At 35.1% G+C, this 26,329-nt stretch overlaps 1 pseudogene; it reads right to left on the bottom strand.

Annotated features, from left to right (window-relative positions):
• Positions 1-3,532: 3,532 nt before the first annotated feature.
• On the bottom strand, positions 3,533-5,607 carry LOC146921463 (cullin-3A-like; annotated as a pseudogene).
• Positions 5,608-26,329: the final 20,722 nt, after the last annotated feature.

Genomic DNA, 26,329 nt, shown 5'->3' with positions numbered 1-26,329 from the left:
GGTGCTTGCGACCCAATGTCAGCCGCCGCAATCAGTGACGGAATTGATATTTCATCGCTAAACTTTTCCGACCCCCATTATTACGACGGATTTTTGCAGCGTCGCAAATTCCGTCAGAAAGACGTTTGCTACGGAATTTTGACTATTTTGCGACGGAAATAAGCCGTCGCTAAAGCCCAGTTTTCTAGTAGTGTAATAAGATGGGTCGTGTTAACCGGTGCCCCCGGGCACTGGTTAAGCATACAAAAAAAAAAAGGAAATTCTTACCATAAAAGGAAGCTTTGTTGACTTATTTATGGATTAATTAAACAATTTTCAAAGCAATAATTAACATATAATTTCCCTTTTTAGTATCCTTAACCAGTGCCCCGGGGGCACCGGTTAGCATTTCCCTAATAAGATTAATGCAAAAAAGAGAATCGGAATAGCATGCTAGCTCCGCATAACTCAAATCCTTAGTCATGATCAGGCCGTGATAGATAGCACAAAGTTCAGTCAACATAATGTCATTTGAACCTGGAATATACCCTGAAAAACCGGCAAGGAACAAACCTGAATTATTATGCATAACCCCTTTAAACCCGATTCTAATAGGAGTACCATGACAACTTTCATATATGTTTAGGATTGCACAAGAGAGATCATTTTTGTTCCATTTGATGTATCAATTATATGTAAGCAATTTGTTGTGACCTCTATCGAATTCTTTATGTTATAAGCAAAAGTTAAGAATAACATATGTAACTGCAACTTCAACTTCAAGTGATTTTGATGGGATGTATAAACATAACACGAGAAAAAATATTATAGTTCAAAGCCAACATAGATTTTTAGAATAAATAAGTTTGGTACCTTGAAATGAATATTAGTTATTGCAGCTTTCATGTTGTCTCCAACAATAAACCTTAGCTTTCGCACAAATTCATCACGTGAAATCTTCTTTGACTTCACAAGTACACATTGATATATTAGATATAGTTAATCATTTAAAAAATAGGCATTAATTTGAGCTACATTGCATACCATCAATTGCTCATAATGTCCAGTGATTTGATCCATATTATTGGACAAAACCATGTTTCGGATGGCAGTTAAAAGCGACAGAAAAGATGTCCAAGAGAATCTTGGTATTCTTCGGATATTAGAAGAAGCGGTAAAATCTTTTTCCTGAGGCATCCCACAACCATAAATTGGTTGGATATAAAGATAATAAAGAAAAATGTTACCGGAATATTGCATGTAAGAGTGTTAAAACCAAAAGAAAAAAAAATCAAATATGAGGGTGGAAAGGTGTACACTAGAGAAAGCATGTTGAGATTAAACAAAAATTAAAATTGGCATTAACATTGCCTTTTACGTAGAAAACTAGGAATACATAATATGCAAATGAAAACAGAATGCAAGAAAACATATCACACTTCAAAACAAAAATAAACTTTTAGAACAAATAAATTCGGTACCTTGAATTGAAGAATAGTTAATGCAAATATAATTATATTGTCTCCAACCATCAACCTAAGCTTTCCCTCAAATTCTTTACGAGAAATCTTCTTTGACTGCACAAGTACGCCATGATGTATTAGAATAATGGGAAATCTTCTTTTCCCAATATTATGTATCAAATCAATTGGAGCTACATTACATACCATCATTTGTGCATAATGGGCATTGATTTGATACATAATATTGGGAGGTACCATGTTACTGATGGTAGTTAATAGCGTGGGAAAAGATATCCCACGAGATCTCAATGTTCTTTGCGTATTAGCATGAAGACAAGCATCTTTTCCCTGAGGCATTCCACAAACCAAAATTGTTCTGATAAAGATAATAAAGAAAAATGTTATAGGATTAAACCTAGAAGAAGAATCTCATAAGATAAAATCCCCAAAATATTGTATGTGAGTGTGTTAAAACTAGAAGTAAAAAATAAAAAATGAGGGTGGAAATGTGTACACTGAAGGAAGCATTCTTAGATTCAAAAATAGTTAAAAATTGGTATTACAATTGCATTTTACATAGAATACTAGGAAAACATAATATGTAAAAGTCATGAAAAAGCTTACAACGCCATTTTAACCTGAAGGGCTAATAATGTATTCTCATATTCTCACATAAGGAAGTCATTCTCACTAGATACATCCTCTCTCTCTCTCTCTCTCTCTCTCTCTCTCTCTCTCTCTCTCTCTCTCTCTATATATATATATATATATATATATATATATATATATATATATTTGGAGCACAAATTATAAACATCAAATATGTAAAGAGATGACATTACCTCTAATTTTAATGTATTTTGAAAACTCATAAATAGTAAAGATCATAATCATAAATATAATGGAATTTTACTATCTTCACAAGTTCATCTCTATTATATCATTTATCATAAACACAACATCGATTATAGGGAGATACAATCTAGTTAGCTATAGTTCATTTTGAACTGGATGTATGGTGAAGAGACAATGTGGTGTGAAAGAATAAAAAACTTGGCTTTTTATGTATTTATAAAACCAGGCCAATTGACGAATTTAGGTCAAAATTGATCCGTACAAAAAAATGAACAAAATCTTTTAAAATCCTGCAAGTTTGCATGGATTTTACGATTTTGTTTGTTTTGAAATTCTGCTATAGCTTTGAGTCGTTGAAGGTGAGTAAAATTACAAAATCCTAAATTAATTACAAGTTACAACTCCCTGGTATCACCTATGGAGCATGAGGTTGCCCAATTAGGATGACTGCGTAGCGACACTATCCCAACAAAAAGCCATGTAAAACTTCACGGACATGAAACTTATAAGAGGGTATTGACAGATATATCTTTTCAATGTTAGTCCTGATGTTGACTCAGAGTATCTTTTAGATGATTTGAATAAAGTTCCAAAGTTTGACGTAATTGTAGACTCTTTCGGAAAAGAGCTCGGTTAAATGTTGAATCGACTTAGTAATGATGATAATAGGTCTTGTTAACCGGCGTTCTCGGGACACTGGGTAAGAAACTAAAAGTAGAAAGAAAAGTGATAATTTGCATTGAAAATAACAGTTTTTTAATACACAATTTTTAAAAAAATATTTTCTTTTATAATTCCTTAACGAGTACCCCGAGGGCACCGGTTAACATTTCTCATGATAATACACAAGACACAATTTTAGTATATGACTTAGATAGAACTAGGATTTTCTAGAATAACGGGTAATGTGATTGTGGAACGAATGAAATGACTAGTTTTGGGTACTAGGACAATTTGTTTTCTTTGTAAAACATAATGAACACATTCTTTCTTTATCTGGAAATATGATATTTCACGTTCAATAGTGAGGAGATGAGTACATTATAAATAGTCAAAGATGGTCCCAATAGATTTATATTTTGGTTACCTTTTTCTTCTATACAACGAGAAGAAATGCATAGCAACTTGAGAAACAAAATTGAAGGAAAAACAGTGAACAGAAACAAAATTGAACTTAAAATTGAAGGAAAAACAGATAATCGAAAATCGAAACCTAAGCTTTCACAAATTGCATCTCCTCTAAACTAATTACATTCATACAAATAGTTTCCATCAAATATTTCACAGTTCTTCCAGTTCAGACACTCCAAATCTATCAAGTTGCTTACTAGATTTCATAATCCTCATTATTGCTACCTCAACTGGGGCTTTCCGTCTTCCTCTATACTAAAATGTACTCTTCAGAAAAGGATTCGAATGATGAATTAAAAGCATTTTCGAACGACTTGTCATTACTAAATACCAAGTTTATAATCTTGTCATATTTATCTTTCTCAAGTAAGAGCCTCTGAACAAATTCAATAGGATCCTTCAACCTTTTTGGATCAGTAGCAAGCTTTATAACAGACTCTCGAATGTGTGAAGTCATCACTTCACGTATTTTTGAGAGACCATCAGGAACACGACGGAACAAGTTATACATTCTTCCCAAATCTTCATATTTATCACCACAAAGCATGTTTACTAACCCAGAGTTCTCCATATGGATTAATCTAAGCATTTGATTTTCAATCATTTCCTTCTCGATCACGTTAATAATCTTCTTTTCAGAGCTAGGGTCCAAGTAGTGGCACACTCTATCCGTTTCCTCATTCAGGAGGCTTTCAACTTTCTTGAGATAATCACCGCAATCACAGCACTCCATAAATTTCTGAGATTCAGCCCTGTAGAACTTAGCTGAAACTTGCAGAAACGGAGTCTCGAATTTTTGCTCATAAACAGAAGAACCTAAATCCATTAGCATCGTTTTTATATTTTTAATAAGTTCTCTATGAACATCTTCCCCAGAACGCTCTGTGTAGTAACTCCAAAAGTGTATTCGACAGTCGAGTCCTTATCTGTTTGGAATAAATAACATTTTCGGTCCACAGATTCAAGCCAAGTTCATAAACATGTGTCTTCTTTGTGCGTGGGATATAAACCCTATCCATGTACATCAGAATGTCTCTAATCATTTGCAATGCCTTCTTATGATCAATCCATTTTCTGATTAATTCGTCCAGAAAGGAACTTCCTTGAGTGGCTTCAAAAGATCCAGCTATCTCTTTGAGATGAGAATTTGTGGTGGCAACCAGCCCAGAGTATAACTTCTCACCAAATTGGTGAACAACCATATCGCAAGCATGTCTATATCCAAAAAATAAAGACCATATTAGAAACATGAAATTTGTGCTCAAATGGAACTATGGAACTAGGACAAAAATATGACATTCATTCGTCGCTCAAATTTCATTGCATACCAAATTGAAGCTAGATTGATGCAATTCTGTTGAACAAATCTATAACCCTCTTACTTGATATGCAAGCAGCCAGATAAACATGTACATTAGTCATTGGACATGAATATGTTATTCAACCATTCCATTAAAGAAAAAGAGAAAAAGGGAGCATTTCGTCATATATCTCATTTGAACAGTTATTTAACATGTGCCTATCCTCTATGAAATACTAACACGGACATGACACTGACTCGTCGGCATCGATGTTAATTTGAGAAAATGACATTATTCAATATAATCATCACACAGTGTCGGTGTTGGACAAAGGACATGACATGTGTCGGACGCCCACACCTTAGATCAGAAGTGTCGGTGCTACACAATTGAGAGGAAGTTAATAAGAACTTTTATGTAAGCTATTTCTTTAATCAAAGAGGAAGTTATGGTAAATTCATCTCTGAGATCGTTAATTTTCATAATTTCTTCCAATTACTTATGAAAATTTTCTTTTATCAGGCACCAATTTGATTATTCCAAAACCCCCTTGAAAAATCCAACGGCAACTACGACTATATATTATAACTTAAGAGGCAATGAGAATAACTGCAGAATTAAGATCAAAACTAAAGAGCATAATATCAGATAAAGTAGGGTTTTCAGACAAAGATTTCCAAACAGCAACAACAACACGTAATGATGAGAAAGAACCTGTAAAGATCATCAAAACTGAGATCATTAGTGTTGTGATTGTATATCTGATGAATTGCATGTTCAAGAATGTCCGAAGTCTTGTCACCATATTCAGTATCCATGGTAACACGGTGCTTGAAACCCTCTTTCGGAAAATTCATCTCCTTTTTTTGGCTACTCATCTTCTCCAAAAGCACAATTTTCTCATTAAAAAAAACCCTCGCATTGAGATATATATAACAGGGCTAATGTTAACTTGTGCCCTCAAGGCGTTAACATACTCATTATAGAAATACATATATCAAAAGGCGTGCATTCAACTTCTTATTGTGTTTTCCAATGCAACATTGCTCTATTTAGGTTGCTTAACATGTGTCCTAAGGGCACAAGTTAACATCACCCATATAATAGTGTTGCAACAAAATTGATAACAGGTAAACCTAAAATGACAATGTAGGTCAATGATTTTTTTTTTGAAAGATTGGTCAATGATTTTAGAGAGTTAGATTATTATTTTTTTTTAAAAGGTTTAGGGAGTTACTGAATTAGGTTTTGTACGTGCTTTTAGCTACATTTCGTTTATTTTTTTTGGAACAATTTTACCCACATTTCGTACTCATCTCTTTAATTTTATTTTTTTGATAAAATACTCATCTCTTTATTGTTTGGTGATATTTCGTATTTATATTTTTAAATTAAATAAATAGTTCCCCCAAATTATTTTTTCATAGGTTTTAATTCTCTTTAAACCCCGGTTGATGAGATCTAATCATTTTCATTGTTTTATTTCGATAGTTAATGAACTTTTTTTTAGAGAGCTTTTATTAGACAATCTATTTAAATTTTATTTTATAATAATATGTTTAAATATGTTCAAAATTTAGTGTTTACCTTCTATTTTTTAATTTTTTTTTTATAAATAATTTACCATCCACTTCAAATTAGAGTGTGTAGTGGAAGTATGCTTTGTTTGTATTTACGATCTGTTTGGTTGGAGTATTATTTTTTCGAGAGGATGAAATATTTTTAATTTGTCATATTTAAAAACAAAAAATAAAGTAAATGGAGAGCTAAGAAGTAGCAGAAAGCAGAACGTTTCGGTTATCTTGCATTTAATATTGAAACGATGTATTTCTGTTTTCGAAAACTCAAGAGTCTCGAACGTTGCTTTATGGTGCTTGCTCTTGTAGTTGCATGAGAAGAATACTTGAGCGTGACACTTCTCGAGATTTTGAATATCCATCTTCCAATGCAAATCTTAATCTTAATATATATAAATGTTAGACTGACCTAACCCTAATCCCGCCCTTTTTGGCGGATCTGAATATTTTTTATGAAAAAAAAAGGTTTTTCAAGGATTTGAATCGGGTATCTCTTAGCTACACTTTACAACTCTCCCCACTAAGTCACTTCCTTTTTGATTGAAATATTGTTGCTTCCAAAATTGATATACCACAGTACTAAAACATTTTTTTAAAGACGCAAACGCCCTAGCGGTTCCTTTTCTCATAACAATTTCTTTTCATTTTTAATGGTTCCTTTATTGATGGTAGTATTTATTATTATTATTATTATTATTATTATTATTATTATTATTATTATTATTATTATTATTATTATTTTTGTTGTTGTTATTATTTTCTGTCGTTTACCACATAAAAGTTCATTTTCCTTTTCATTTTTATAGTATTAACGGCCCTTGCGGTTAGGATCAGTTTCTTGGTGTATGCTTACTACGTGTTACGATATTAAAGTTGTATTTTTAAAATTGTTGATAATTTGACTGATTCCGATGATAATTTTGTCAGCCTCTTTGTTTCTCATATATTATTACTTGAAGTTATTTATTCTGACTTTTTATTTGCAAAAATCACTACACTATATTATAACATTACTTTGATTTCTCCCTCTAACTTTTCAAAAATGTTTACTATTTTCAATTTGTTTATTTTAGTTGTTCTTTTAACATGAATGTAATCGAATATGAAGATTGAGAAAAAAGAAATTCAAGAACACAACCTGGTAATATTATTTGGTAAGAAAATAAATTTAATAATTTAAATTAGTGTAATTTTTGCATTTTTTGTTGTTGTTTTTTGCAGTCATTTCATAGAATAGTATTGAATGTACAATCAATATAATATTTATATACAAAACCCGTGCATCGCACGGGTTAGAGTCTAGTTACTTTTAAATGGAAATATGGCATGCCAACCATCACCCAACCCTATCTTTAAATAAGAAAACATAATTAACCTATTTTTAAAATAAATTGTTTAAAATGACATATCCATTTCAATTTTAATTTAATATTAATTTTTTTTCAGTTCAACCTTGTACTCCTTCTATCCCAAATTATACGATGTTTTCGTCATTTCACACAAGTTAAGAAGAGTAATTTATAAATCATTTTACAAAATTATCTTACATTAATGGTAGGAAATATAGCTTAAATAATTGAAAGAAGTGTAAATTTAATAATTTACAAAGGATAAGTCATCGTGAGCATAATAATATTAAGGCATGCCAACCATCACCGAACTCTTCTTATCTTTAAACATATTGTTCAAATAAAGAAGAAAACGTAAAAACCTCGTTGTCACAAATTTTATTTTCCATTTGTATAATCTACTTTTACTTACTCCCTCCGTTTCAAAATGAGTGTCGCTTTAGCCAATTGCACATAGATTAAGGAATGAAATAAAGTAGTCAAATGTCATAACAATTTTTCCAAATTATCCTAATCAACTATTGGTTTGTTTTTTATTAAAGAAAGAATAATACTTTGGAAGTAGTGTAACATAGTATTAATTGAAGGGTACAATTGAAAAGAAAAAGTTATTATTGCATTAGAAACTGAAAATGACATTCATTTTAAAACAAATTTTTTTGGCTAAAGCGACACTTATTTTGAAACGGAGGGAGTATAAGTTAGCATTAGTTTTTTATTACAATTATACTTTTCCATTTAAAAATAACGGTTAATTATGTTTCTAGTCCCTATAAAATAGCGACCTTGTGAGTTTAGTCCTTACTTAATTTTAATAGCATTTTTAGTCCCTAATTTTGTTTTTCTGCACTGAGTATTAGTCCCTACTCAATTCAAATTTGTTTAATTTATGCTTAAACTCTTAAATTTTTGAACAATTTTTTGCAGACATGTTTAGAACATTACTAAAAGTTCCTCCGCAAAAAATTATCGCAAAATTTGATTTCTACATCCAGGTTTTATTACTTTTTATCTTTAACTTTTGTCGTTTTAAAAAATTCATATTTAATTCATTTCATGTCAGAAAATTCTAAATTTTAGTAAACGAACCTTTCATAGTGTTCTAATCTTGTCTTAAAAAAAATCGTTCAAAAATTTAAGAGTTTAATGATAATTAATCAAACTTTGTTTTAGCAGGGACTAAAATTATAAGTAATTTTTTTTTATAGGGACTAAAAATGCTATTAAAATTAAGTAAGGACTAAATTTACAAGGTCGCTATTTTATAGGGACTAGAAACATAATTAACCCTAAAAATAATTGACCTATTTTTATAATAAATTGTTTAAAATGACATATCAATTTCAATTTTAATACAATATATTTTTTTCAATTCTACCGTCTACTCCTTCTGATCATTCTGAAGTTCTTCTTAGCATATGGTGTTGTTGAGATTGATATTTCTTTGGATATTTGTGCAATTCTAATATCTTGTTCTAAATAACACTTGAAGAAAGCATGTTAGCAAAACAACACATATCATAATCAATTTGATCTCTTTAATTCAATGAAGTTTGTTATCATTACAAGCAGGAAAAAGTTTGTGATTTTCCTCGACAGAAGTATTATATCCAAGAAGTAACAACACATAATAAAAAAGGGAAATGTTAACTTGTGCCCTTGGGGCATAAGTTAAAAGGCTAAATGTAGTAAAAAAATTCTTGGAAATTGTGCATTCAATGCATTAAAAGTTTCAAAAGTTGTATTTTCAATATAAAAGTTACTTTAAATTTCCATTTTAAGTTCCTTAACTTGTGCCCTTAGGGCACAAGTTAACATGACCCAATAAAAAAGTATAAATTGAAGAATAAATCTCACTTTTCCTCACTTCATCATACGACTAATAAAGAATTTTTTTATTAATTTATTTATAATTTCTCTTTCCCATAAGAAATAGCTGTATTTCTTAATACTATGTGAGAAATGATCATATTGACTTATAATTTGGACGAAAGGACTACTTTTAAAATTTTATCATTTAAAGTTTTTGCTTATTTCTATGAAAATCATTAAAGTTGTGCAATTAGTGAAATAATAAATTTATAATTAATTATTGTTCTTAAAATCTAACTCTATGTTTTCTTGAGAAATTCTTAATTTTTGAATCCGAAAGGCATTAGTGGTGCAAGACCACTTATCGTTCAACATTAGACAATGCTAGACTTTTCACCCGTGTTACCGCACGAGTCATTTTGACTGTAATATATATGAATAAGTATTGGTTAAAAAAAGAAGAGATTATACATTTTACATGCTTTTCTAGTGCTTTCTATGAAGCACATACTTTTCATATTTGGTGTGTCCCAATGTCAGATATGTATTGTGTCCAATACCAACATCAACACGTAAAATTATAATGAATTTTACCATTTTCTTAAATTATCATCGGTGTTAACGTATCTAAACTTTATAGTGTTTTTGATTATATATATAGGACTTTTTTACCAGCATGTGTAGGCCTTATTTTTCTTTATTTCTTTTTTAGCTTTAAATGTCAAATACTTTTTTTTTAACAGCCAATATATAAAACTAACAACCCCTTGAGAAAAGAGATTGATGTTGAAAGAAACAGATACAAAAGCCCCAGCGCTAAGGAATAAAGAGGCATTCCCAAATATAATAACTACAATGCAAACCACCCCAAAGGACACTCAAAACGCAGGCCAATACATGAACATGAAAATAACAGCTGCCAGCAAAAACAGAACAGAAAGGCATCACATGTGCAGCTGAAAAAATGCGACAACCAAAAAATCCAACCCACAGGCCACACACTCAAGCATAGGGGTGTTCGCGGTCCGGTTTGGATCGGTTTTGAGGTAAAAAATCAACCGATCCAAAGTAAAACTCACGTGCGGTTCGGTTCGGTTTGGATGATTATGTTAAAAAAATCCGAACCGATCCGATCCAAATATATGCGGTTTAATTTGGATCGGTTTTTGGATATCCAAAGTGTAACATGTAAGTTTTTTTTTAATATTAATATTACTCATACACAATAAAATAATAGGTTTGATACAAAACATGACACAAATTTATTAAAAAAAGTTAACATTAAATGATTGATTATAATTGAAATAGATGAAGTAGTAATAATATAGATTAAATTAATGCAATATATAAGATTAAATACCAATAAGCAATATATTAGTGCAATATATAATACTAATAAAATAATAAATAAGTATAAAAGTTTACTTTTGCGGTTCGGTTTGGTTCGGCTCGGTTTTGAAAAGGCAATCCGAAATCCGATCCGATCATAGCGGTTTTTCCAAAACAACATCCAAACACATCCAAAAATATTCGGTTTTTTGCGGTTTTCGGTTTTTTTGGACCGGTTCGCGGTTTTATTTTGGATCGGTTTGGATTTGAACACCCCTACTCAAGCATCCCACACCAATTACTACTTGAATTTACAATTTCAACGCTTCATTATTTCACTATGTCGCACGTGGACTTCAAATCGGAGAAGAAATAAATCAAAAATAACCAAAAGATCCCACTGATATCTAAAAATCAATATACATTCCTCGACATAATTAGAGCAGCGATTACACTTTTCAAGATCAAGTAATAAAGATGTAGAAGATGGCATGAAACCATTTAGTTGATACAGATGAAAGTTAAAACAAAAATATTTAGACAACACTTTCTAATCCTTGACATATTAAATTACTACTATTGGTTCCAAATTACAATTGGTTCTCTTCATTGCAATCATTTAAACTTAATCAAAATTTTGCAAGTGCAAATAGAATCGACATTATATAATTGGTGACGAATTGATTCCATTAACAACAATACGCCCCCAACAGCAGCAGGCTGAACAAAAACTAAAAGAACCCTACCATGAACATCACCTACTCCCCCAACATCAGCAGGCTGCACAAACACAGACCTGGGATGTCCACAGCAGACCCTGTAGGAACAAACAGAAGCTGCTAACAGCACCCACCAACCTATATGAAGGTGAGAAAAACACAAGAAGGGGGGTTGAATTGTGTTTTTAAAAATTCTTCGTTTCTCCTAAAAAACTGAACACATTGATCAGAAGCTAAGTGAGACAGCTTCTGAAGTGATGGTCAGAATCTAAATGCAGCGGAATAAAACAGAGAGAGAGAGAAGAAGAACGACACAAAACAATTATACTGGTTCCTTCCACAATCCGGAAGTAGTCCAGTCCCCCTTGCACTTCCAAGGAGATTTCACTAAGAGTAATATCTGATTACAAATGCTCAAGCACACAAGCAAGAGACTTCCTTTGCTCAAGCACACAAGCTAGAGACTTCCTTTGCTCAAGAACACAATCAAAAGACTTCCTGCTCAAGCACAACTGCAAGAGACTTCCTAACTAAACAAAATTACACAGAAAATTGTTTAAGGTTGAACACTTGATATACAATCAGAGGTGCTCACAATATAAATCAGATACAGACTCAATGGACTTAAGAATTTCTAAGATATGACTTTGAGACACAGAAATTCTAAGTGAATGCAGAACAATTTCAGCAGAGGTTTGACACTTGTAAAAATGTTGTGAGTCTTTCGTTCAGCGTTCTTGTATTACCAAAACACTAAGTCTTCACTCCTTTATATAGAGGTGTGAAAGAGACATTATGAAATTGCCAGCACACCAAAGAGTCGTTGTTGAAGCTTGATCTTTCACCAATGATATTTTGCCTGATTTGGTTGTTGTCCTATGAAGAACAAATTTGAAATCCATTCCTTATCCAAAGGAACATCTATGCAGGCGAAGCCGTATTCTGAAGCTGTTTTCTTGTCTTGTAGCGTGGACACAAAACAGAGTAGTGGAGAAGGTGGTTGTACAGTTCGTACAATAGTACAATGTCAACGCTTTCGTCCAAATTGCAAGCACATGCCTTCAAACACCTTTGAAATGACCGTTGCAAAGTTCCACTAATTTTCTGCTGTGTTTTCGAGTCCAATAGACAGCTTTTGCAGTGTAGATTCTTCAATCTTTGAATCTTCTGCAAATCCAGTTGATCTTCAGCTTCTGGTGAAATGACTTCTGATGAGGCAGCTTCTGATGATGCAGCTTCTGCAGCTTCTGATGATGCAGCTTCTGATGATGCAGCTTCTGATAATGTGGCTTCTGGACCTCTTGTCTTCAGGAGCACTATTTCTTCAGGAGCGCGTTTTACTCTCTTCAGGAGCAGCTTGACTTCAGGAGCGCTTTCCACTTTTCAGGAGCGTATTGCCTTCAGTATCGTCTAAGCTTCATTTCTATTTGCTCTTTATTTGCTCATTCAGAACCAATTAATGATGTAACTTTAACTATGGTCCTGTACACTTGAACAAATATTAGCTAGTCCAATTTACAATTTTTTAATACCTTGTTATCATCAAAACTCTTTGAGGTTCATTGTTAAACACATTTTGTTCCAACAATCTCCCCCTTTTTGATGATGACAAACAATAGTATTTAAAATTGGTCAATTGTTGTTAATCTAATTAACGAGTTGACTTTGGGGTTTCTGAGGTTTGTAAGCTCAGAGTCTGAGGTTTGTAAGCTCTAACTCCCCCTGAGTCTGATAGTCTTTAAGGTGAGGTTTGTAAGCTCCCCCTAGGTTCTATCCAGGTTAATTAAATTCATTTTTCGCACAATAATATCAGAGCTTAAAATTTTGAAAGAATTGACTTATAGATAAGAAGAATGGTTCAATTAATTTTATTTGAAATTTGATACTTCACCCTTTTTGATACACCCTTTTAAAGGTAAAACAAAAAGATAGAAATTTTTTCAAAATTTTCAAATATTATTAATGAGGCTCAGAGCCTTTAAATACTATCACATATACTCCCCCTTTTGTCATTAGCAAAAAGACATAAACAAAAAGAAGAGATGAGAAAAACATACGATTAAAGGTTCAGAGCATAATTCAAATAATTTTACAGCATATTTACCATCTTCAAAGATTAAATAAACAAGCATAGCAAGCATTATTATAAAAGCAAATAATAACCTACAAGGTATAAACAGTTAAAGATTTTCAGAAGCAAGAAGAATTCAGAAGCTTATAATATCAGAAGCGAAAAGAACTAAATCAGAAGCAGAGATGATCAAAGAATATTAAAAGCCTAAAGAGACAAAAAAAAAAAAAGCTAAAAGTGTGCAACTATGGGTTTGGCTTATTTCTCTAAAATCTTCTTCAGAAGCTCTTGAACATCAGCATACTTCTTGTCCATATCTTTTCTGTAGTTGTCTACTCTGATCTTGGCTTCTTGCATATCAGCTTCCAATTTTGATATCTTCAGCTTCTGCTCTAGTAGCTCTGTTTCAAGCCTGTCATTTTCTTCTTTGAGCACCTTGTTCTCCTGAGCTAGAGCCAGGTTAGGTGCATCAATCTTCTCCAGGATCTCAGAAGGAATAATCAGATGCAGCTCCTTAGGCAGGAATTCATCAGGTTCTTTGCCTCTGATACTGAGTGGATTCTTCACCCAAGTACCAAGAACTTCAACATCTCCAGTATTCTCTTCTATTCCATTCAACCAATCTTCCAGCTTCTGCTTGGCTTGCTCTTGAGCCTCAATGCAGGAATCATGCAAAGCTGAAATAAGGTTGACGACCCTTTCTTTTATCCTTCTCCATTGCTTCTGATAGCTAACTTGATGACCTAAGTCATTTCTTCCCGCTATCAGTCTGAGAACTTCAGAAGCAATATCTTCCCACACATCTTTTAGTACTTGAGAATCCAGGTAAATGGTGGGAGGTGAAGGTTGTTTAGAGGGTTTTGGAGGGGCTAAGTGTATATTGGGTAGGTTTGATGATGATTGGTCATTTGTGGTTAAGGATTGGCTAGTTGATGGTTGGTCAGGAGTAGGGTCAACTACCATATCAGAGGCATGATCATTTTGATCATCCTCAGAGTCTGTGTCCATATTACATACACCAGTATGATGAGTGATCTTGATAACTTGTACTGGTGAAGGAGTTATGGAAGCAGAGGTTAGCTCAGGAACAATGTGTTCAGGAGCGGCAGTTTCAGGTTTAGGTTCAGGAATGGGTTTAGCAACTGGTTGTTCAGGAACAATATGTTCAGGAACGGTCTTTTGAGGAGTGACTTGTTCAGGAACAGATGGTTCAGGAACAGTTGGGGGTGAAGAAGTTGTAGGGGGTGAAAAGGCTTTTTCTGGTGAAGGTTTTTGTTGAGGGGGGTCTTCTGAAACAACTTTATCAGAAGCAGCTGCTTCTGGAGTTGTCTCAGAGGCTTTCTCTGTGGTTGTGTTAAAGCCAGATTGGGGTAGTTCACCTAGATAATGACTTTCTAGGTGATCTAAAAGAGAAGTGTCTTCAGAAGGAATAGAGGATGTGGTACAAGATGTGTGAGAAACTTGAGGTACCTTAGATAACATTGCAGAGTTATCTACTGCTTTTGAAGTTCCAAGATTCTGAACTTGCTCTACATTTTCAGCATCAGCTTCATCCACGATTAGCATCCTTTCTCCTTCCTCTTCTCTTCCAAGTTCTTTCAAGGCTTTCACTTCTCGCCTATTAGCTAAGAAGTCATCAGAATGCTCCTTCGCCATTCTCTTCATGACTGGAGTCACTTGAACCATAGAGCTTTTCATATCAAGTGGAGCCTTCTTTCTTTTCAGCTTAGGCTCAGCTTCTTCCTTTTCTATTTCATCCAAGGCTTCATCCAGTTTTTCCTTGTGATAAACTGTTTCAGCTTTTCCCCTCTTTCTTTTAACGTCCTTCTTTTGCTTGCCCTTATCAGTAGCTGCTTCTGATGCAGTAGCACTCTTACCCTTCTTCACTTTAGCAGGAACAACTTCCTCCTGAGTGCTTGCATCTTCTTCCAAGACATACTCAGCTACTGATTTAGCCAAGATTTCAGGATTACTTTCCTCAAAGATTGAAGGAAAGTTCCTGATAATCTCAGTTTCTTCTGTGGTCATCTCCAACCACTTTTCATCTTCAGGAGCTTTCTTGATAAACTTCATAGAGAATAGGCTCCTGCTACTGATAGTCCTTTCAGCAGTAGATACTTCAAAGCATTTATCAGAAGCACTCCTTGTATTTCTCAAGAAGTTCAGCACTCTTCCTTGATGAAAGATCTCAGACAATAATCTTCCATAAGGTACTTGTTTTCTTCCTTTAGTAGTGCCTTCATTTATAGCCCAGCAGAGATGATCCATTACATATCTTGGGAAGTTTATCTTTTCCAGATTGGTCATGAAGTAAATTGCTAGCTTCTGTTGGTTGTTGGGTTGATCAGACCCACCTGCTCTTTGAAAGAAGCAGTCGTTACTGAATTTCACCAACATTCTGTTGTGAATCTCCATTTCAGATGGCTTAGCATCTTTGTTTCCACCTAAAAGAGTGTTGTAGTAGCTTTGCAGCAGGACATCTTCCTTCTTGACTATTTCTTGAAACCTTCCTTTTGCATTCATTCTACAAGCTTTAGCTATAACACCCTCAGTGATGGTTATAGGAATGCCCATCACTTCAGACCTTATTTCTAAGCTGTCAAATGATGTAGGATTCATATTCATGGTCATTTTCCCTTTCTTTGACCCAGCTTGTTTGCTTACAACTTTTGCAGGCTTTTCATTGTTCACTTCAGCTTTTAACCAAAAGTCCTTGACCAAGTTCACATATGTTGGCCCATTTAGCATCTTGAAATACTCAGACAGCTTCTGAGTTTCTATCAATCCTTCCATGTTCACTTTATACTTCTTAAGTGAAGCGAAGTCCACCGGTGATTCTACTTGAACTGTTAAGGATTTCCATGGAATATCCATAGTCTTCTGTTTGTAGACGGACCCAGATTCTGGTGCGCTTTGCATGTTTGAGGTAGATTCAGAAACTTTTGAGCTTGATGACGCCATTTTGATGATGATTGAAGAAGATTTAGAGAATATAGGGTTCTAATGTTTTTGCGCTTACTTCGCAAGAGGTTTGAGAGCAAAATGTGTTTGTTGTGAGTGAGTAGTGTGTGAATTGAAAAAGTGTTTAAGAGTAAAAACGTTTGCAATTCAAAAGAGACAAACAAACATAACATTAATGACAAATTGGGGGCGCGTGAAAAGTACTTTCAAAGCTATTAAATCATCATTGCCCTTTTTGTTATACACCAACACATACAGGCCACGTAAGAAGTTCACAGAGTAACTACCAAGTTAGTGGGCCAGAAGTTACTTTTAATAAGTAACTCCCAACGTTTCCACTAATTCAACTATTCGAAAGCAATAAATCCAGCTTCTGGACTTCAGATGCTGACGTCATCATTATCAGAAGCGAGTTTTCCTCAGAACCTCAATAAAGAGCTTCTGATGGACTACTGCTTCTGAACTAACTTCAGAACCTAAAATCCTATTCAGGAGCAAGCAACCTTTAATCAGACACGTAGTGCATGTTCAAATTTTTCTTTATAAAATCAAATCTTTCAACAGTTAAAGGCTTAGTAAATATATCAGCCCATTGATTTTTAGTATCAATGAATTGTATATCTAAAATTCCTTTTTGAACATAATCTCTGATAAAATGGTGTTTGATTTCAATGTGCTTAGCTCTTGAATGCAAAATTGGATTTTTAGACAAACAAATAGCAGCAGTATTATCACAATAAATGGGAATACTGTTAGCAATTATCTGATAGTCTTCCAACTGATGTTTCATCCAAAGTAGTTGTGTACAACAACTTGCAGCTGAAATGTATTCTGCTTCTGCTGTAGACATAGCAATAGTTGTTTGTCTTTTGCTAGCCCAGGATATAAGATTATCACCCAGAAATTGACAATTGCCACTGGTTGACTTTCTTTCAATCCTATCACCAGCATAATCAGCATCACAGAATCCAATTAGCTTATAATCTAAGGATTTCCTATAAAGGAGTCCAAGATTAGTTGTTCCTTTCAAATACCTGAAGATTCTCTTGACAGCAGTCATATGAGATTCTCTAGGATCTGATTGGAATCTTGCACGCAAGCATACACTGAATAAAATATCTGGCCTAGATGCAGTAAGGTATAACAAAGAACCAATCATACCTCTATACAGCTTCTGATCTACTTTAGCTCCTTCATCTTCTTTGCTTAAGGTGCACGTAGGGTGCATTGGAGTGTTCATCACTTTACAATCTTCAAGTTTGAACTTCTTCAGAAGCTCTTTTGTGTACTTTGATTGATGAACATAGACTCCATCTTTGCATTGATTGATTTGAATGCCAAGGAAGAACTTCAGCTCTCCCATCATGCTCATTTCAAATTCATGCTGCATCAACTTAGAGAATTCCTTGCAAAGAGATGCATTAGTAGAACCAAATATTATATCATCAACATATATTTGCACAACAAGAATATCTTTCCCAAGGGTCCTTCTGAAGAGTGTTGTATCAACCTGTCCTCTTTTAAAATCATTCTTGATTAAGAAATTACTTAGTCTATCATACCAAGCTCTGGGAGCTTGTTTCAAGCCATATAGTGATTTCTTCAGTTTAAAAACATGGTCAGGATATTTAATATCCTCAAATCCAGGAGGTTGCTTGACATACACTTCTTCTTCTATGACACCATTTAGAAATGCACTCTTGACATCCATCTGATATAATATTATACCATGATTAACTGCATAGGAAAGAAGTAACCTGATTGCTTCCAATCTTGCAACTGGAGCAAATGTTTCAGTGTAATCAATGCCTTCTTGTTGACTATACCCTTGTGCAACAAGCCTGGCTTTGTTTCTTGTTACTTCACCTTGCTCATTCAGCTTGTTTCTGAATACCCATTTTGTTCCAATAATGTTCTTGGGCTGAGGTTTGGGTACCAGATCCCACACATCATTTCTTTGAAATTGATTCAACTCTTCTTGCATAGCTAGGATCCATCCATCATCTGAGAGTGCTTCATCAACTGTTATAGGTTCAGTCATTGAGATTAGTCCAATCATTGACTCTACTTGTCTGAAATGTGATCTTGTTCTTCTTGGACTATCTTTGTTTCCAATGATTAGCTCCTCAGGATGTGAAGACTTGTGTTTGAATGTGTTTCTGGGAGGATCTGCTTGATGTGAGCCATCTTGTGCTTCATCAGAAGCAGTTTCATCTTGTGCTTCTGATGTGGGTTCAGCTTCTGGACTATCTTCAGATTCAGCTATCTGATCAGGTTCTGGAGTAACTTCAGGAACCTGTATCTCTGCAAAACTTTCATCTTGCTTTGAAGTTTTATCTTCAAGCTCTTTGTCATCAAATCTGACGTGCATAGATTCTTCAACACAGAGTGTCTCTGAATTATACACTCTGTATGCCTTTGACCTTTCAGAGTAACCTAAAAAGATTCCTCTTTGGGCCTTGGCATCAAATTTCTTTAGGTAGAGCTTGTTGTTCAGAATGTAACATGTACATCCAAATTGATGAAAGTAAGAGATATTTGGTTTTCTTCCTTTAAAGAGTTCATATGCTGTTTTCTCCAAAATAGGTCTAATATAGATCCTGTTTTGAACATAACATGCTGTATTCACTGCTTCTGCCCAAAAATGTTTAGCCAAATTGTTTTCATGGATCATGGTTCTGGCCATTTCTTGTAACGTTCTATTCTTTCTCTCTACAACCCCATTTTGTTGTGGAGTTCTAGGAGAAGAGAATTCATGGATGATTCCATGTTTTTCACAAAAAGCTTCAAATGGCTCATTTTCAAATTCTCCACCATGATCACTTCTGATTTTCAAAATTTTTGACTCTTTTTCAGTTTGAATTTGTATGCAGAAGTTACTGAATACCTCATATGCATAATCCTTACTTTTCAGGAATTTCACCCAAGTCCATTTGTTGTAATCATTAACAATGACTAATCCATATTTACTTCCATATAAGGATGCAGTACTCACTGGTCCAAATAAATCAATATGGAGTAATTCTAAAGGTCTTGAGGTTGAAACAATGTCTTTGGTTTTAAAAGATGATTTCACAATTTTCCCTCTCTGACATGCACCACAGAGTGCATCTGAATGATAGTCAATGTCTGGTAGCCCTTTCACAAGTTGTAACTTACTAAGCTTAGAGATTAACCTTCAGTTAGCATGTCCCAACCTTCTGTGCCACATCCATTTCTTATCATTCACTGATAGTAGGCAAATCACCTTCTGATAAGCCAGTTCAGAAAAATTGATTTTATAGACATTGTCAACTCTCTTTCCTTTGAACACAATGGATTTGTCTTCCTTGTTGATTACTGTACAGTTGGGTTTTTCAAAAAGCACATCATAACCATTATCACAAAATTGACTAATGCTCAAAAGGTTATGTTCAAGACCATCTACCAACCATACATTATTAATTGAGGTAGAGGAATTACCAATAGTTCCTGTACCTATGATCTTGCCTGTCTGGTTTCCTCCAAACTTCACATTTCCTCCCTCTTTCATTGTTAGGCTGAGGAACATGGACTTGTCTCCTGTCATGTGTCTTGAGCAACCGCTGTCTAGGTACCATGATCTTTGCTTTGGCACTGCTCTTAGACATACCTGCATCATTGACATTTTTAGATTTAGGTACCCATTGTGTAACACCCCGTTCTCCCAACAACGTAATATTAATTATTATAATCAGAGTATTCACACAACGGAGTGTCACACTGCTAATCAAAATTTCATAAAATGAAAATATCTATTTATTTAAGACCAACATAAAGAATCTTAATAAACCGCAACGGAATAATTCTTTAAAAATATAATTTCAACCAAAATTCAACATCAATGAAAATCTTGGCACATAGGCCCCAACATAAATCAACTTTATTTTCAACAACGATAAACTCTAATAGCAAGTCTTTTCCAAAATATGTGATACATAAAAGAAATGAGAAGACATTCGCAACGATTTCCCCATCCTAGTATGTATCAGAGCCCTAGACACTTGAGCCGACCAAACCTACAAGTCATCAGTACCTGCACATTACCCACGGTCGAGGCAACATATACGCAGAAGGGGTGAGAAACTTATCCAATAATAATAATATATAATTCATCAAATTAATGAAAACAACAAAGCATATCACAACAGGCATCATTAATAATGTATTTAAATAAACACATAGGCAACGACATAATTATTTTCAGCAACAAGGTACAGCGACAACAACAACAACAACGTTATCCACAACGACACCGACAACTCGACAATGCGACAACGACAACAACTCAACAATGCTACGACAACAACAACTAATGCATCATGCAGGTCGTACCAATCTACGCGCGTTGAATGCTAAGCATTCCAGGGCATAAGCCCCCAACGATTTGGATGGTTAAAGCATCCCAGGGCATAAGCCCCCAACAGGTGAATGATAAACATTCCAGGGCATAAGCCCCCAACAATTTGAATGATAAACATTCCAGGGCATAAGCCCCCAACAGAACATGAGTATGCATATGGACTCGACTTGTGTATATCAACATACAACTTCAACAACGACTACAACAACAACATATGTGCCTACAACAATTATGACACACTCCCCAACTTCGACATCAGATGATACAACAACGGAAATCAACAACATAACATATATTTATAAATCAATTACATTCATCTCAAAGTCTAAAACATCCCCCAAAAGCAATTAAGTTTTGATCAATAGAACATAAGTCAAATATCCATAAAACACCTCAACTAAATCCCTAACACTTAAGTTTGAAGTTGGGAAACCAACCATAAGTTTTTAGACTAACTTGGGATTAGTTTTGCTAAGTTTTCTTAAAGTTTTCTAAAGACCCACTTTGACTATTTTTATCATAACTCAAAATCTACAAATCTTTTCCACTCCAAACCAAGGCCATTAGAAAGCTAACTCAATTATCTACAACTTTTATGTTTACACCGAAAGCTAATTCAAAACAGAAACGGGTGAAAAAGACGCAAGAACACGAAACAGGGGAATGCTGTCACTATTACATCGTACTACGATGGAATGCATCGTACTACGATGGGATATACTGAAAATTTTGTTTTTGCTGCTGGAAAAATCGTAGTACGATTTCCCAGCATCGTACTACGATGGAACATGGACAGTTCTACGGAAACAGACCAGTTTTCACTCCAAAAACCCCAATTTCATCAACCCAAACCCCAAATTTGATCCCATAATCACCCAAATTGTTTTAGAAACATGTTTACAGGTTTATTAGACAACATAGGGGATAAAACAACATATAATCATGCAATTCAACAACAAGTTTCATCATAATTCATCATCTAACATAACTTCTCAAACCCTAAAAAACCAAGAACAACAAATTCATCAATTTTCAAATTATATACCATGATTATTGAAAGGAATCCCACCCTTACCTTATCTCAGCAAATTCTACAGCAAAAACGATTGGATTCTCTCTTCCTAGCTCTTCTCCTAGCTTTCTCTTGGTTCTTCTCCTTTTTCTCTCCAAAAACCAGTTTTTTCTATTGTTTGTACGTGAAACTGTTTATCTCTGCTTCTCTTTCTTTTTCTCCCAAAAATATAACTTCTTTCTTTTCATTTAACTCCCACTAAACTCTCATAATTACTAATTAACTCCCATTAACCAAAATATTAATATTTTACTCCTATTTTTATTTCTCCTAATATTTCCACAAATAATAAAGCCATATTCATTTAAATAATATACAACACATCAAATACCAAATAAATCATATAAAATTATATAAAACACTCAAACATCCACTAAAAATAATAGAATAAAAATGGGGCGTTACAACTCTCCCCAACTTATAGAATTTCGTCCTCGAAATATTACCTCAAGCAAACAACTCAGGATATGACTCCTGCATCTTACTTTCCAACTCCCAAGTAAGATTTTCACCAGTTGCTCCTCCCCAAACAACCCTCACTAGAGGTATATCTTTGCCTCTCAACGTCTTCACCTTACGATCATCAATCCTCAAAGGTAAAGTTTCTACCGTAAGGTTGTCTCTAACTTGCACATCATCTCTAGGAATGACATGTGAAGGATCCGCTACATACTTCCGAAGTTGTGACACATGAAACACATCATGCAAGTTCGAAAGATGTGGTGGCAAACCAACTCTATAAGCCACCGTGCCAATTTTCTCAGATATCTGATAAGGACCAATAAACTTTGGAGTCAGCTTCTTGGACTTCAATGCACGACCCACACCAGTCATAGGAGTGACTCTCAAGAACACATGGTCACCCTCTTGAAACTCAAGGTCCTTCCTACGCTTGTCATGATAACTCTTCTGTCGACTCTGCGACGCTTTCATATGCTCTCTTATCATCTTGACCTTCTCCGTGGTCTGCTGAACTATTTCAGGTCCCAACACAACACTTTCACCCGACTCAAACCAACATAAAGGAGTTCTACACCTTCGACCATATAAAGCTTCGAAAGGTGCCATACCAATACTCGAATGGTAACTATTGTTGTACGTGAACTCTATCAATGGTAGGTGACTGTCCCAAGCTCCACCTTGCTCAAGTACACACACCCTCAACAAGTCTTCTAATGATTGAATCGTTCTTTCTGACTGACCATCTGTTTGCGGATGATACGCTGAACTCAACTTCAACTGAGAGCCCAAAGCTTCTTGCAAGCTCTTCCAAAATCTCGAAGTGAACCTCGGATCTCTATCCGACACAATACTCGATGGAACACCATGCAACTTCACAATATTATGAATATAGATCTCCGCCAACTGAGCTACTGAATAGGTGATATTAATCGGAATGAAGTGTGCCGACTTCGTCAATCTATCGACAATAACCCAAATGGCATCATGCCCTCTTTGAGTGTTTGGTAAACTCGTCACAAAGTCCATGGAGATGCTATCCCATTTCCATTCCGGCACATCTAATGGTGTCAACAAACCAGCAGGCTTCTGATGTTCAACTTTCGATTTCTGACAAGTCAAACATGCATAAACAAATTGTGCGACATCACGCTTCAATCCAGACCACCAAAACAGTTTCTTCAAGTCATGATACATCTTTGTAGCTCCCGGATGAATACTCAAGCTACTTCTGTGACTCTCTTCTAAAATCAACTTTTTCAATTCATCATTATCAGGGATACAAATCCTGCCTCGGAATCTCAACACTCCTTGATCATCAACTTGAAAATCACCATCTGCATTCTGATTACTAGCAGTCATCAAATCTACAAATTTCACATCAACTTCCTGTGCTTCCTTGATACTCTTCAAGAAATCACTATTAATTTTTAACATACCCAACTGCACACTCTGAGGTGCCAATTCACAAACAAGACTCAAGTCTCTAAACTGTTCCAGTAATTCAAATTCTTTCACCATCATTGCCGACATGTGCAACGTTTTCCTACTTAAGGCATCTGCAACCACATTGGCTTTACCCGGATGATAATTCAAACCCAAATCATAATCCTTCAACAACTCTAGCCACCTTCTCTGCCTCATATTCAACTCTTTTTGATCAAATAAATATTTCAGACTCTTATGATCACTAAACACTTCAAATCTGGAACCGTACAAATAGTGTCTCCAAATTTTCAACACAAAAACCACAGCAGCCAACTCTAAATCATGTGTAGGGTAATTCTTCTCATGAATTCTCAATTGTCTCGACGCATAAGCCACTACTTTGCCATCTTGCATAAGCACACCACCTAAACCCAACTTAGACGCATCACAATATACCACAAAAGGTTTATCCGGCTCTGGTAAAATTAAAATTGGAGCCGCTGTCAATCTTCGCTTCAACTCATTGAAATTATTCTCACACTGAGCATCCCACACAAAAGCTTTACCTTTACAGGTCAACTGAGTCAATGGAAGTGCCAACTTCGAAAATCCTTCGATAAATCTTCTGTAATAACCAGCCAAACCAAGAAAACTTCTAATCTCTGTAACTGACTTAGGAGTCTCCCATTGTGATACCGCTTCAACCTTCGACGGGTCAACTGCAATACCACTACCAGAAATAATATGGCCAAGGAAACTTACTTCACTTAACCAGAACTCGCACTTTGACAACTTTGCATACAACTTCTTTTCTTTCAGACCTGTAAAACAATCTTCAAATGTTCTGCATGCTCTTCTTCAGTCTTAGAATAAATCAAAATATCATCAATAAACACAACAACAAATTTATCTAGAAAAGCATGAAAAATTCTGTTCATATACTCCATGAACACACCAGGCTTATTAGTAACACCGAAAGGCATCACTTTATATTCATAGTGTCCATACCGTATCCTAAAGGCCGTCTTCTGCATATCTTCATCCTTCACCTTAATCTGATGGTAACCTGACCTCAAATCGATTTTACTAAACACACGAGCACCCACTAATTGATCCATCAAGTCGTCAATTCTCGGAAGTGGATACCTATTCCTTATCGTCACTTTATTCAACTGACGATAATCTATACATAATCTCATGCTACCATCCTTCTTCTTTACCAACAACACCGGCGCTCCCCAAGGTGAAACACTCGGTCTTACAAACTTCTTATCAAGCAAGTCTTCTAACTGCTTCTTCAACTCTGCCAATTCTGAAGCGGACATACGGTAAGGAGCCATCGACACAGGCTTTGTACCCGGCACCAGATCAATTGAAAATTCAACCTCCCTCTCTGGTGGCACATCTGGAATCTCATCAGGAAAAACTTCAAGAAATTCATTCACAACGGGAAATCTATCAATTACCGACTGATTCTCCACAGACAAATACGCCATTAAAGAAAACATCAAGTTTCCGTCATGCTCTAACTGCTTCAGCTGCTTGGTAGATAAAAATTCTGCTCCACTCTCTTCTTCAGCAGAAGAAAAGTACACCGCCTTTCTAAAACAATTAATATGAACATGATTGTACTCCAACCAGTTCATACTAAGGGTCACATCCATACCCGTCAATGGCAAACATACAAGATCAACTTCAAAATCTCTACCATACATGGATATAGGGCAACTCTGACAAACAAACGATGTGGTTACTGAACCCTTAGCTGGAGTTTCAACAACCATTTCCACAGGCATACTTGACATAACTAAACCCAACTTATTTGCACAATCAACAACAATGAAACAATGTGTAGCACCAGTATCAATAATAGCAATTAAAGGAGTACCATTAAAGAAACAAGTACCTCTGATAAGTCGATCTTCATTAGCCGTTTGTGTACCGGCCAATGCAAACACCTTCCCACTAGTCTGAGCCTTCTTAGGCTTCTTGCACTGAGAACTGAGATGACCCTCTTCATCACAATTGAAGCAAACCATGTCAACACGCTTGCACTCAGCCATGATATGCCCTTTCTTGCCACAACGATGACACTTCTTCTCATCCCGTTGAGTACATGCATTACTCTTGTGGCCTTTCTCACCACACTTATAGCAAACTATCTCAGCTTGAACATCTCTTCCCTTGGGTCTCCTTTCCTCAGGCATCCTCTGTTTGCCCTTGTCAGCAGGGGCACTGTAAGGCTTCGGACGACTCTGCTGTCCCTTACCTCTACGGTCACTCATCACCTTGTAGTGAGCTTTGGTATCATCTTCATAGATTCTGCATCTGCTCACCAAAGCAGAAAAGTCACGGATCTGCTGGTAACCAATGGCTCGCTTAATATCAGCACGCAAACCATTCTCAAACTTTATGCACTTAGAAAATTCAGCATTGTCTCCA

Source organism: Medicago sativa, chromosome 5 (assembly GCF_051527215.1).
Source record: "Medicago sativa cultivar Bolivia chromosome 5, Bolivia_mono, whole genome shotgun sequence".
Taxonomy (NCBI): Eukaryota; Viridiplantae; Streptophyta; class Magnoliopsida; order Fabales; family Fabaceae; genus Medicago; species Medicago sativa.
This window is presented reverse-complemented; position numbering and strand designations above follow the sequence as displayed.